The sequence below is a fragment of the Apis mellifera genome, linkage group LG5 (genome assembly GCF_003254395.2).
Source record: "Apis mellifera strain DH4 linkage group LG5, Amel_HAv3.1, whole genome shotgun sequence".
NCBI lineage: Eukaryota > Metazoa > Arthropoda > Insecta > Hymenoptera > Apidae > Apis > Apis mellifera.
In genome coordinates, this window is record NC_037642.1 from 2368713 (window position 1) to 2384803 (window position 16091).

The 16091-nt window shown below is 28.3% G+C and overlaps 1 protein-coding gene across 1 annotated transcript in view; it reads right to left on the bottom strand.

Annotated features, from left to right (window-relative positions):
• Nrx-1 (neurexin 1) overlaps positions 1 to 16091 on the bottom strand; it is a gene marked incomplete at its 3' end in the record, with an annotated part of 337998 nt that overhangs the window by 19429 nt on the left and 302478 nt on the right.

Consider the following 16091-nt stretch of genomic DNA (forward strand, 5'->3'; position numbering starts at 1 on the left):
TATTATATCTTGAATATCTTATTATATTTATAATTTATTGTCTAATAATTATATCGTATTTTTCATAAACTATATACATAACGAACTATGTTTAAATTTTTTAAACATTTTTTATGAAATTAAAAATCATTTTAATCATTTTATTTTATTAAAGAATCGCAATGTTCTTAAACAATAATTACAGCAAAATTTTTTTTCTTTAAAATACTTTGTCGTGAAAATAATTACAAGATTCATAAATTAGTTTTCCAGAGAGCAGAAACATTGAGGACACAAACTTTTCTAGAGTTCATCCATTATATTAAAAATATCTTTAATATCTTTAATAGGAAACAAGGATTGAATATTAAAATTTCATTAATCCTATAATATTTATCTTCAAATAGGTAATAAGTTATTATCGCTAAAGTTTCTGATATTCATTATTTTACGAAGAAGAAAATAAACTTTATTTGATTAATTCTTTTCATCTTTCTATGCCGCCGACATTTTTCTCACATCTTGAAAGTTATTAAATTTCCCTAGTCAAAGTAAATGTAATCCACATCGTTTCAAAACTGAAATTATCTTTCGAGATGAACTAGAATTTGTATCTCGGTTAATGAAGTAATTTGTGGCGTTCAAAGAACGTCGACTGGAAGTTTAGAAGATATATCGTTGCAACGATCTCAAAGCCTTTCAAACATTATTGATTAAATGTATTTCACATATTCCACGTGTATCACGATAATCTTTTCAACTAAGACTCTTCAATTAGATTAATCTTAGTTTTTAGTTTTCAATATTTACTAATTGAAAAATTATGATATATAGATATATGAGAAATACATATTTTTTTCTTTAAAAATTCATTAATCAGACTTAAGTTAATCAAGTTAAAAGATAATATGTTCATTTATCTATTTCTTTGATCCAAGATGGCATATATCTTAATTGTATTTGAATATCGGACAGTAAATTAAAAAACAATATTACAAAAATTAATCAAATGATATTAAAACTTCAAACAAAACATTTCTTCCCAATAAAGATTGTTAGTCACCGATTCAACGTTTTATCGCACACCGTCATTAATTTGCTGTCAAAGTCCGCCAATTCAAGAGCGCCATCTATGCCGCCCCACGCTTCGAAAAGCGAAGTTGGAACAAAGACGAATCTCGACAAAACAGAAATTATCGCCATAAATTTCCACGTTACCTCCTTCGATCCACTCCGCGAATTTCCACTGTGGACCGGACTCATGGCCCAAGGCAAGGATCTTTGTCAGTTACAGTTTCTCGCGGGCAACAAGCGAAGGATGTCATGCACTCAGTAGCGTAGTAATTATCGTGCGATCGATGCCAGCGACAAGCAACCAAGTGAAGGCCGTGTGGAGGTTATGGCGGTGCTGGTCGGTCAAGCAATTTAGGGTATTGCCACGTAACTCAATATTGCTGGCACTCGCCATCCATTTAATAGGCTGATCTGAGGAGCAAGTATGGGTATTCTGCTTTATTGGAGGACCATGATGCTTTCGAACAGACGTGCTCTCACTTGACAATAACCAAAAGTGCTGTTTTAGACGCTACCTTGCTCCCTTATTCCCTTTGCTACGCTCCCGATATATACCTACATCTGATCCAGTTTTGATGAAGTTGTGCAACATCTGGCATTTCAATTTTCTTAATTGGAATTATCTGGAGAAAATGGCAACATTAGATTGAACGACCTTTATACCATTTGAATGGTAAAAGATTATGTGAGATACTTTTAATTTAACTCATTTTAAAACTATTTTTAATATTTAATCAAATCATAGGTCTATTAAATGACGTTACTTAGTTTACTTCACCATTTTTTAATAAATGTAAACTACTGATCACTCAGAATTAATATTATAATTGTCAATATTCGAATAATAGAAATTCTAATTCTAATCGTTTTTGATTTTTCTTAATCCTACATCCCAAAATATCAAGGAATCGTCTTTTCTTCGTAACAAGAAAGAAGAAATGAATTAGAAAAACAATTAATATTAACAAGCCATCGTAAACTGCGTAGTGGATGAAGTAGAATGCAAATGACCGTCCGATAGATGGAGTAGTACGCACAGCATTCGCACGCGAAACACAATTAGGCATAGTGTGCACATATATACGCGTGTATATGCGCACAGAAACGAAGGGAGAGAGATGCATAGTGTTGGTTATCGGTTATAGGCAACGATACACTGGGCGGCCTAAATACGCTGCAAAGCGCATACATTACGGCCAGCTTTACAAGAGATTGGACGAGGCGGCATTGAAACTTTATGCACGACCCGGACAGGCCGATTGGATTTTCCGGCTTAGTCAGGCTACCATGCCCGATAAATATAGGAATACACGCATGCCTCCAATCGATTCGAATATTATTCGAAACTGTTCCAATCTTTTTCGGATATTCTAATTAAAATTTGAAGATTGAGGGATTAATAACAAAAACGACTTCTTATTGATTTTATTTTTATAAGAAAAAAATGTATATTTCTATTCACGTTTGATTTATCTTCAGAAGAATTTAGTCTTTTCTTTTTTCTTAATGAAATATTCAATAATAAAATTGCATAATTAGTGTTCTATATGTTATTTATTTATATATTAATTTAGGATCAAATGTAAGAATTTTATTATTTTAAATACAATGTTATGATTAATGAATTGCTTTGTTCAAATTAAGTCTATAAATATACATGATAATCTAGTAATTAATTTATTATTATATCTGTATATTTACCACTTATGTAATCTACCTAATATTAGGTGAAACATTTACTCCTTAGGGATTAATTATTCATTAATCAAATATAATTGTACTACCAGATATTATCTATCTTTGTCTCACTATATATTCCAGTAAATTAAAGATATATAAATGAAAATATCCTGAATTATGTAGAATTTAATTAATAAAATAATTTTTCTTTTTAAATAAATCATCCTTCATAATATTAACTAAATATTTTTTAAAAAAATAATAACATAATAAAGTAATTTATTATTTTATTTATTGTTTTTCAAATAAAAAATGCCCAAATTTAGAATAATTTTAAATGGTAACTTAATATTCAAATTTTTTGTAACTTTGAATTTTTTTATATTAAAGAGAAGATTAAATTGAGATTTTTTACATTTCAATATTTTAAAAAGTTTGTAAAAGGTCACAGATTTACGATTGAACTTTGATATTCCAAAATTGCGTAAAAATTTAATTGCTGTAACTTTTTATTTGAATAAAAAACTTTAATAGTATGTTTCAATGTGGTTGAAAACAAGTGAAGTTATAACAGGATAACAATTTAAACTTTTAATTCATTAAAATTGTATGTGACTTTAACCATTATTGAATTTGTTTTTTTATTTTTTCCAATAGATAATAATATTATTCTAATATAATTGAAATAAAAGAAGAAATGTAATAAAATATAATAAATACAATAAAAAATTCTATATATTTTTTATTTTTTCATTTTTTTGTTAAATTGATACAATAATATAATGAAAATTTATAATATTTTAATTGTAATTTTCCAATTTACTAATAATAATAATAAATTGATAAGTAATAAAGATATATAAAAGTATATTTTTTTGAAAATATTATTTTTATAACTAAGAGAAATATTCCACGATTTTACAATTTTCATTTCCTATTATTTATCAATCAAACTTAATAACAAATAATATTTCTTATATAAAAATATTATCAATATTACGTCAATTCAATAAAATACTACGAATCATTATTCGAAGAAATATTTTTACAAATATTATTCAACATTATTCTGTGTAATTTTCTTTTCCTATTAATTTATTTATCAATCTAACTTAATAACAACTATTATTTATTATACAAGGATATTATCAATATTACATTAAATCAATGAAATATTCATGAATCACTATTTGAAGAAATATTTTTAGAAATATTATTCAATATAAATTCTGTATAATTTCCTTATTAGTTGTTTATCAATCAAAATTGCTAATATTTATTCTAGAATATCATCAATATTACGTCAATTCAGTGAAATATTTATGAATCATTAAGCATATGGGAAAAAGTCTATATTTATTATTTTTATCGTTTATTTTCTTCTCACATCATATTTACATATTTAAATTCGCAATATCGGTGATTCCACATTTGCTTGGAAATTTTATCACTGGTAAATATAGTGGTAAATCGATGCTGATGCTTTAATTCGCGAAAAGTAGTCGTTATCTTATTACGTTTATCCTTTAATGTACTTTCACGTGCTTTCCTACCCTATAGAGATTATTTTTATGGAGCTCGTAAAGAGTGAAGTGTATAACGAGAACCCCGTAAAATGAATAAAATGAAAGTAGAATCTTGTATTAATGAAAGGATGGAGATAAACGATTTTTTCACGATAACGAGATTAATTTCAACGCGAATAATTTATTTACTTTGGTAGCTCGTAGATGACGACATGTAGCGTTTGATTAAATAAAATTCTATAACATTATAGAATTATTTTTGAATTTTATTTTATATTTATTGTTTTGAAAGAAATAAAAAAGATATAACGAACGATATATTCTTTATCTAAAATCTACAATTTACATTTCTTACTTATTATAATATACGATAATAGAACAATCTATTTCCAAATCAAACTTTTATTATTAGAAAAGCTAATATACAGGGCATAATATAGATATGATTAAGGAATGATTCTATAAATCAAGATAAAATGATAATTAAAATGAAAACAATTGCGTTTTCATTTTTGTTTTATTAATAACAATTAAAAATCAATTTCTTCTATTATATTATCTTAGCTATAATATCATAAATTCTTTCTTGAAAAATTGCAGCTTATCAATCTAAGATAATAATCCAATTATATATAGTTTCCCATTTTTAATAACTTTCTTTTACAATGCAAAATAATCCTATTGTAGATGAAAATTATTCAAATATAAAGAAAGAAAGAAAGAAAAAAAATTGATAAAAGAATTGGTTCGCCAACTGATCAATATGCTCCTCGAATATAAGAACTATTCCATAAACGTCGAATTTCTGTTGAAGGAACATCCTGCGATCTCTCTTCCGATTATTTATGAAAAAGAAAAAAAAAGCACTTCGCAGGCAGAAGGCGTACGAGGAGACGACAAATGGGGGAGGGGGAAGGGGGGAGGATGAAATGAAAATGGAAGTTTCGTCGAACGACGTCAGAAATTCTCTGGTGTGGATCGATCCTAGCCGCGATTTCGAATGCACCTCTTGGAAAGCGCGGTTGCATCTATTTCAACGAGTAGGAGGCCGTAAAGGGTGCATTTGCATGCTGCCGATTTGCGATTCGAGATCCTTGGAAAAAGTCGATAGGTCGTTGGGAAGGCTAAGTTTTTAAGCGGCGAATTTCTCGAGAAAATATTTCTTTATGGTTTGAATCTTGATGATAAAATTGAAACGTGATCCGTTTTATTTTATTTTTTATTTACCATAAGCTGGGATCAATTGTTAAGATTTTTAATTAATTAGGAGTATGTTACAAAGATTTAAGACAAATTGAAAAAGGAAAATTAAATTTATTGATTGCGATAATGTGTACCTTTACTTTGGATATTTTATGTTTTCTTGTATATATGCTCTTTGTATATTTTTGTATATTAAATTTTTTATCATCAGGAAACAATTATAGAATGACTGTGTAATTACTGAACGTTTTTATTAAATCAAACGAACATTCTTTATATTCTTTTTCTTTAATTAATTTTTTAAGACACATGTACGTAATATCTAAAATTTTGTATGAGAATAAAATTGAAAATGAGACACAAAGTGACACATCTCTATCTTTCTCACTTTACTTGTCCCAAATTTAAATTGTATATATAATCATATAAATAAAATAAATAACTTTCGTGTTTGTAGAAACTTCTCTTTAAATATATTCCACAAATATATTAATACCCCGTATATATCACATTTCACGCAATAATTATTAAATATCGATTTCTACGCCCAGATATCCCGTAAATAAAATTTATGGAAACAATGTATCGAGATAAATCTTGTCATACAAAATGGAGATAAATTTAATAGAATTCAACAGATAAATAAATTCCTCCAATACCCGGCCAGTGAAAACTCTTCGTTCGATTACATTTCCATAGAAACTTATAGCCATGATGATATTTCTGATAGGGGTCGTCGACGAACACCAGAAGCCCCCGATGCACTTCGGGAAAATCTTCAATTAGCATTCATAAGAGCGCCTCGATTCGAAGAGTCGCCGGTTGAATGCAAACGGCCCCGCATTTGGAATTTGTGATTTCATCCGGCGACCGCTTTGGGAAATTTGTAATTTACCCGAGTATGCTCGCCTCTGGCCCCCCCTTTCATGGCCGACCGAGGGAATTCTGAGATACGATCAGAAGAAACGCGCGCTTTTTACAAAGTTCCGAATTCGAGTCGCGAACGGGATGCATCAGCATCCATTCTTACAGCCCCTGTGGGACGCGCGATCTTGTCCCTCCGTTCCCTGTAGGTGATTTAGACGTGCATTGTCTGGTGGAGAGGTTGGAGGTAAGGTTTTATTGAAACTGATCGCGAGAAAGAAATTTTGCAAACGATATTTTATTATAAGCTTTTTGCATTGTCTTTCGAGAGAAAAAAATTAATAACGCCGTGTTCTGTTGCATTTATGAAATAATGGAGAACATGGATTTTTAAAATATTGATGATGAATAGAAAGGAAGACTTCTGGGATCGATACAAGATTTTTTTTTTAATTGTAAAGAATGATATTTCAATTGTGTAAATGGTATATATCCACGATTTAAATATTAAATAAAATAATATTTATTTATGAAAATATAACAGAATTTTTAAGATTTTAATAATTTTCTTACAATTGCTTGAAGAATGAATAAATTTTTTATTAATTAATAAGATTCTTGATAGTAAAATACAAATTGTTGGAGAAATAAATTAAATTCATTTAAATTATCGTTTCATTCTGATTGGTCATTTGAAGAATATTCAAGATTGCTAAGATATTTCATCGAGAATAATTTCGAATGCGTTCTACTAATGCACGACGAGTCACGAACGAACGAAAAGTGCTTGCGAAGTTACTTTCTTTCTCGCTCGAATCTCGTTACGATCTCGATCTGTCGATAATTTACAAACGTCGAACTTAATACTCGGCGAACCTGTCAAAGCGTAAATTATTATCGAAAATATCGGTAGGTCGAAGGCGTTTTCGTTGTACTTTCTTCTGAGAAAATTTTCCGGGAGTTGGCTATTTCTCAAGTATTGGGTCTTTGAATAATTAACGAAAATCGTGGAGAAGAAAGTTTCGAGAAGAGAAGAATCGATGCGATGATATTCACGATGGAAACTCGAAATTAAAAATCTCTTCGGGTAATTTCTTGCGGTAACTTTTGCGCTCCATTCCATCGTTGAGATAAAGTAAAGCGAGTTTCTTTATAAACAGAGAACTTTCCTATTTCGAAAAGATTCTTTATCATTAACCTGTCAAATGGTGAAGATAAGTTAACTCGTTGTGGTAATATATAAACACTTTGTGATAATGATAAATTTGTTTAAAAATTCTTTGCTTTTTTCCTTAAATTTTATGCATAAAATACATTAATGTATTTTTAATATTTCTATCAATATTTTCTTTGTCATTTCTATTTTGAAAAGATTTTGTGCAACTATATTATCAACATGATAAATTATGTTCTTTTTTCTAAATATTTAATAACTAATTGAAAGTTATACTTTATATGTAATTATATTTTAATCATTAATATTTCAATATCAATTAGTAATCACATTATTATTAAAATATAAATAAATAAGTTTTGTTCATTTCATAAAAAAAAATTATTCGTTTAACGATTTTCTTATTTAAATAAAAAAAAATGAACAGCTGTAAAAATTATCCAGCTTAGAAATTCTACGAAGAATCTAATAATTTATTTAAAAAATGTAAAACATTAATTGTAAATAATTTCGCGATATGATTAATTTTAATTATACGAAATCCGTTTAACAATGATCATCGATGTAATTCGCATATGAAAATTAATTGGACTAGCAATTAATTCCTATTATTCCGAACGCGTGGAACGTTAATTTAACGATTTGTGGTATGAACGGAAGGAAATAATTTATCGTTTGTACATATAAATACCACGTTTCACCGGAAATTCTCTGGAAGAACGTTCAAGAACGGATGTTCCTATTTGAACTGTAGTAATGACGTTGGCACTCGGCGACGATGATCGTTGCTCTTACGTTAAAAAATTAAAAGTCTCGAGTGCTTTCGTGTTTAGAGACGCGTTAAACACGCGCGAAGGGTATAAAAAAAAAAAAAAAAAAAGAAAAAAGAAAAAAATACAGAACGTGTGTGAGGGACGGAAGTGAAGCGGAACGGAACCGACTTTCGCGTCGACTTTGCGACACGAAGACTGAAAGAATATCGAGATTTAAAAAAGCTAGGTTAGAATTGATATACAACGGGAATGGAAATGAAAAATATTGTTTGTTATTTATCTTGAATTATTCAATATTTTTTTTAATAAATAGTATCGATAATATATTTTGATAATGTAATTTTAGAAAGTATGGTAGAAAGTAATCAGTAGATATTTTAGCAATATTGAAATTATAATATTTTTTTCTAAAAAAATGTATCTTTTAGAAAACTTTAATGACAAAAGCAAAAAAGTGATATTGAATTGAATTGTTCAAATCTTAAACTTTTTAAAAATTGATAATTGATATATATATATATCATGATTCATTAAAAAAATATTTGAATTTATAACAAAAAAGATATTTTTATAAATATTGTAAAATGTCACAAGATGTATTATAGTTAATTATTAATATTATTTAGAAATTAATTTTTTTTCATAAAGATTAGTGATATTATTCTTGATTATTCAATCTTATTTATAAATCTATAAGATCACTCATCCATAATTCAGAATGGTTAAAAATAAATAATGAAAAATATTATATAAAAACATAGAGAAGATGTTTTCAACAATATTCATATTATCCCCTACTAAAAACAAAAAATAGTGAACTAGATTATTCTTTTTTTACAAGCTATGAATATTAAAAGAAGTTTCAAATATGTTTACGGTTTTATTGCATTTCCATACAGATTGAATGACTGATCCTTTAGTATTCGAATTTTCAACACGAAAGCGATTGTTCACAATTCGTATTGTTACAAAATAGTGGATTCCTTTTTGAAATTGTTGGTTTAATTGGGACTTCACATACGATTGATGGAAATGGAACTATCGATAATTTCGGAAAAATATGATACATTCACGATGATATAGGAAATATTGTTATAGTTAGTTTTTTTGTTTTGTAGAGATTATAAATTATATTGAATATTTTCTCTTTAAAAATAAAGTAATCATAAAACAGAAAAAAATCCTAATGAAGAAATATAATTATAAAATATTTAAGAAATTATTTTGTACAGTAGAATAATATTAATAGATATAGAAGATCATAAAAATCATTATTAATTTTAATAAAAATTATTGCACGAAATATGTATACACCTTCATTTAACACAAATGATATTTTTAAACTTGTTTTTTTTCTACAATAAGAAAAATTTTCTTGGCTAATGAAATTTTTCCTGAAGATTTGACCAACTGACAAAAATATCGACATAGGAATTGATCATTGGAAGAGAAACATCTATGGCGGATCTCCTGCTGTGTACATGACTTCTAGCCATATTTATACGTCTAGAGGAAATTCGATCGGACACAGAGCTGTTCCTCATCGTTTCCGTTTCATTTCTTCCGTACCATTTTCATTAATAAAAGTGTTCAATTCACGAAACAATATTGATTTCTTTCTTTTTCTTGACATTCAATAAAGGAAAAATTTTAAATGTAATAAGAGATTATTTTTGAAATTTTATAAATATTTTTCAGTCTCTAGAATTTAAAGACAATAATGCTATTTTCTTATATTGAATATTTCGTACAATGTAACAGTTCTTTATATCTTTTTATTATTTATTATTTTTAAACAAAAAATTATTTTTTATTTTATGTCAATTTTAAATTAATTTTTCTTTTTTAAATCATATATATATAAATATTCAACTATTCAGTCACTGATAATATCATCAGCTCATCATTTTATATTCTTTCCATAACTTTACTATTATTTTATATCTTCCTTATCTTTCTATACTTTTGACGTAAATTATGATTGAAATATAACCAGCATAAAACTTCCCCCACAAAATTTATGGCAACGGCTATTACCACACCATCGACAGATAGTTAATTTTCCTAAAAAGTCTTCTTCCAATGGAAAATATCGCTATAAACAAAATAGATAAGAAAGAATTGTCAAGAAATATTCGAAAACATATTCGACATAACGAACAATAATTATTTTAAAATAGAACGAGATAACGACAGTGTAACCGGAATATACGTGTTTCATTTTTCCAACTCTTAATAAAATTCCTCCCGCATTTCCTTTTTCCATCTTCTATTTCACTCTCAGAGATTTACTTTCCATTTTTTATTCCTCTCTACTCTACCATTCCTTCGATATTTCCCTCACCGTATTGTCCTTCCATCGCCTAGGGTTTGAACGTGCAATTCCCGAAGGAGTTGCCGCTCTCGCCTTGGCCGTTGCTCCGATATTTATGCTAAATAGGGATTTTGAAATACGATATTGCATTGGGGGAGGGCAGTCTTGAAGGATGCAACGCCCCCGCCACGGGTTGTGAACGATGTTCGAGGGTGAATTTTCGCGTTGAAAGGAACACTAGAGACCATTGAAATCGATATAGTTGCTGCTACGCCTATATTTTATCTTGATTTTGGTAATAAAATGGAATATATTTACACGGAGGAATAAAAAGAAAAAGATCGATAAAATTATCGTTATATTTTTCAATTTCTTGATGAAGAGAGTATTTGTAAGAAGAAATAATGATTTATTTAATAAAAGATATACATTTTAGTGCCAATATATTGATGGAACATCTCTTGAAGATTAGATGATTCTAGATGCTTGATTCAAGAAAAAATTTGGTATATAAAAATGTTATTTCATAAATATATTAATATATTGCATATGCATTTGATTAATTTGCGAAAAGATAATCGAGTAATGAATCGAAAATAAAGTTTATTCATTTAAGGCTCTGTTTCTGAGAAGATTGAATTTGAGGGGGAGGGATATCGACATTTCGTTAGCAGATATGGTGGAAAAGTTCGATTGGAAGCTAACACCAAGTGCACGTGTACTAGAAAAATTTTCAAACTCGATTTTCTCGAAAAACGAAGCCTGGAATGAAAAAATTGTATTTTTTTCCTTTTGACTTCTTTTTCCTCATAGAATCACCTCATGCTCGATTATACCACACAATAGTACCATCATTTTTTTTTATGTTCGAATCAAAATTATTTTAATTTCTTTATATTGTAAAATATTATTAAAATTTTCGTTCGTTTTTTAGAAAAACAACAGCCAACAAATTAAATATATAATTTTTATAATAGAACATTTAAAAAAAATATTAATTCATATGCTCAATTATATGTGAATAATTTTAAAAATTCATCTTATTGTTTTACATTTTTTATTTGAAAAAGTTTATTAAGCCAATAATTATAAAATGTGCCAAGCAACAACGATTAACCAGAATTAAAAATGAAAAATTACAAATTTTATTTTATAATATAAAATTATAAATTATTCTTATATCAATCAATATATCAAGTATTAAAGATTATAAAACAATCCTACTAAACTGCAATATTATGTGTTTAAAGAAAAATGAACTCTATATACCTCTTTTAAAGTAAATATCTCAATAACATTTAAAAATACGAGTAAAAATACTAATTAAGGATATAAATCGTGCAAATTTGATTTGCCAAATTACCTGCTTCATCTTCAAATCTGTGGAAACAAGGAGAACAAATTGGCTGAAAATTTGGGCAAATTAGCATCAGACTTGTTAAATACGACATTCCCTGTTCTTCGTCAGTTTTAATTAGCGTTAATTAATCCCTCATAATTAATACCGCGCGCGCGCGCAATTAAAGTCTAAAAGATTCTAACGAGAAAGGTGACTAAATCTGTGCATAATGCACTCGCAATTTCACGACATGTCAACCGGGAATTTATTAAATCGGACGTGTCGATTGGTCGCGCGATTCGATCGAAAAACTTTCCTCGTCCTTTCATCTCTCTCTTCCTTACAAGATTGACTTCTCGATCGCTTATTCGCGATAGTTCGAGCATAAAGGAAAGATACGAGGATCAAAGGAGTCGTTGATGCGAAATGGATTGTCGAGGATATCTTGGCTCGCACGATTTTCGTGATTTGATTCGTCTCGAGATATAAGTTTTTAAACTTTGTCCATTCCTCGATACAATAACCTTTTTCAAGATATATTTTTCTCTTCTTCTCAATGAATACGATATTGTGATAAATTGATTGAAATTTAGATCGATTATTATTTTTCAAAATAATAATTACACTTCTGATGGATGTATTATACGTTTCAATAGTTTTTGAGATTGATAAATTAATGATTGAAGAAGATACTTTCTCTTCTAAATTACGAAGAAATTTACACTTTTATTTTGAAGATTAAATTACATCTAAATAGTTGAAGAAATTTATTTGCATTATTTTCAACATGCTCGTTTTTATCCTTAAAATAAATTAATTATGAGGGGCTAAGAGAAACGTAATTTTACACTTCTTCTCGTGAATCTCATTTCGTGCACATTACAATTTTATATCCACTATGCGTCACGTATTTTTTTTTTTCCTTAAAGGGATTCGTTATAGTTAGAAATTGAATTTAACAGGAAATAAATTTCTGCATCGAATATTTTCAGAAATCTGGAATATTTACGTTCCTCCTAAATTTTTGCTCACGACAGCGGAAGAATATTTCGAAAAATTTCGGGGACAAACACGGCCCGTTTCTACAAATTCTGTTTCTGACAGAGCAATAACAGTTTTGCAAATTTCACCACGTCGTCGGAGAAAACGCATTTTCTACTTTCTACCTAAAAAAAAAAAAAAGAAAAAAAAAAAACGTAATATCTCAGGTAATTCTATCATGCACAAAGCGAGGAATATCTTTTGGAAATGTCCCACTCGACAGAGACGTTGAAAATTTGGTCTGTCGTTAAAAATTTTTGCGCAATAGAAACGGGATGAAACGGTGCAGCGCGTCCAATATTAAAATCGATGTAAAATATTACGCGGAGTGTAAAAATATTTTTCTATTCCGAGGATTAAATTGTTTAATATTCGATGATTGAAATATAATGTAACGTGTATCCTATGATGATTAAAAATTGTTAATTTTTTTTAGAGAAAATCAAATTACCAATACGATCTTCCCTTTTCGTTTTTATCTTTCGTAAATATTTTAACATAATAATATTAGATTATATCAGTTTTTTGATATTTTCAATTTTTGAAATTTAATATCGAAAGTCAAATGCTTTAAATCGATTTAAATATAAAAATCTATTCATTGATGATCTTAATGATTTATTTAATATACGTGTTTATTTATGATATTAAAAAGCATATTTCGAATATTTTTCAATATAATATTAAAAGTACAAATATCCGGAAAAAAGGAAAGGCGAAATGAAAATATGAATGTTGAAAGAGAAAAAATTAAAATATCATTTCATTAAAATATATAAATAATAAAAATTCAATTTCTAAAATTCTACAACTACAAAACTTTTGATTTTGACATAAAAGTATACATATTTAAATATACAATAAATATACACATCTATATAAAATTCTTTTACAACACTATCATTACAAGTTATCTAATAGTTGTATCACAACAAAATTACTTCTAAAAATTCAACAAATCTCAAACAAACGTACCATTCAATCACAAACTTGATATCAACGATAGATGAAAATCGACATATTCAAAATACTTCCATAAAATTCCTCGACTTCCGTCAAATATTCCGCATTGAAAACAGGACGATACGAAGCAAAATACCAGACGTTAAAAAACGAATTCGAGCATGAAGCCGAGTCTAAAGCCGGAAAAAGCCGCGTTTCGATGCGGAACCGAGTTGGAAATGGCGGGACGCCCCTGCAGTTTCCAGTTTGCAAAAGTGTATCGATGCAAATGAAACGAAACATCGGTGATGTCTGTGATAAGGAGGCGCGGGGACGCAGTAAATTGCGTGTCTGTCCCAGATGTAAAACGGTTGATTGCCTTTCGAAACGTTCGACGTACCGACGACAATTCTACAAACCGGATGGGGAGGGAGGGAGGGACAAATGGTAACAAAAGGGCCAGAGTTGTAGCGCCAACGTTTCAGAGTCGAGTACCTATTGCCTGAGCAACGAGAGACAATCCGATTAGGTTCGAGGCGATAAAGAACAAGCGATAGATTGGAACCTAGTGCTAACTGTTACGAGCCACTTACTCGACGGCGTATTACGAGGCGTTTGACGATTGTAAAACTTTCGATGCAAGTTTTGTCGTAGTTTTGTTCGTTCGTAGTTGAAAATGGCTTTCCTAATCGTTGTAAACTTTCGTTGTTTGCCGGTGTGTCGTGTCGGTATGGTACGCAGAATCTTTTTAAATCGTTTCATTGGCATGGCAAGAACGTAAATTGAAAAAATTTTTAATATCTGTTATGCAAACTTGGCCTCGAAAATATCCTCCCGTGTATCTCGTAATTATTAGTTAGTTTTAAACTTCTTTTTTTGAACAATTAAGCTTTTAATTTGTTCATTATTGAAATAATAAATATGCATCTGTATTTTAAAATTGATATCGAATTGCTTTTTTTATAACGCGTTATTGAATTTTTTATAAGTTTAATTTTGTTGAAATTATTCATAGTAAATATAACAAATATTTGCACATGGTGCCCTTATTTTTTAATCATATTCCATATTTCATTTCGTAATAGTAATAACTAATATAATTACTTGGATATGATTCATTGTCATATAAATTCTATAGTAAAATTCAAAAAATATTATTTTGATTTTTTAAAAAAATTGTTTTAAAATGATTTCAAAAGAAAACAAAAGGAAAAAAAAAAGAAGAATATGAGTGCAAAAAGGAAAAGATCGTAAAATGTTTTAAATGAATATTACATAAACTTCGAATCCAATTTTGTACTCTCAACGAGAGTTTACAACACCGTGAGCTATTCAATGAAAAATGAATGACACCCGATAGAAAACGAAAAAAAAAAAACCTATCTAAAAGTTATCTCTGTGCAACTCCCTATTGACACTGAAAAAAAAAAGTATCATGATTTTTTAACGCGATTACAGCTTCCAGGTGCGCCGATGGCATCTTGTGTTCCAACAACTTTCAATAATATCTCGCTTGCCACGCCAAATTATATAAATACATTGGTCTGATGCAGCTGTAAAATACTTGATACAAATGGCGTTGTCGAGGCTGACAATTTGAAAAAAAAAATGACGTTTTGAACTATTTTTTTTTCTCCGTTTTTTCCTCTTTTCTTTATATTTCTTATATTCTTTATATTTCTGATAGAGAAATAATACGATTTATAATATTTTTCACTTATTATTTATCTTTTAAAGTATCATTATATATTTTTTATTCAAGATAGAATTGTATTTTCTTCTAGTTTCTTATCAATATTTAATATAAAAAAGAAATTAACATCTTATTTCTCGATAAGACATTTTAAAATTATATTTTACTAAAAAAAATTTGAAACAATAATAGAAATTAAAAGATTTATTAAAGATGAAATATTAATTATTAATTTAATTTTGGAAAAAAATTTTTATACATTTTTTCTTCAATCGAATTATATCCGATCTTTAATTACGAATCATAATCTATGTATATAATGAAAACCAAAGTATTCGTAAGATGAAAATGAAAATATACTTGTCTTTTATTGAAAAATTTTCATTTCTATTCTAATTTTTAATATTCAAGTACAAATAGAATATCTATAATTAGCATCACCAATTTCAAAACAATTCAAAATCGAATATCCAATTTAGTTTTTCCAAA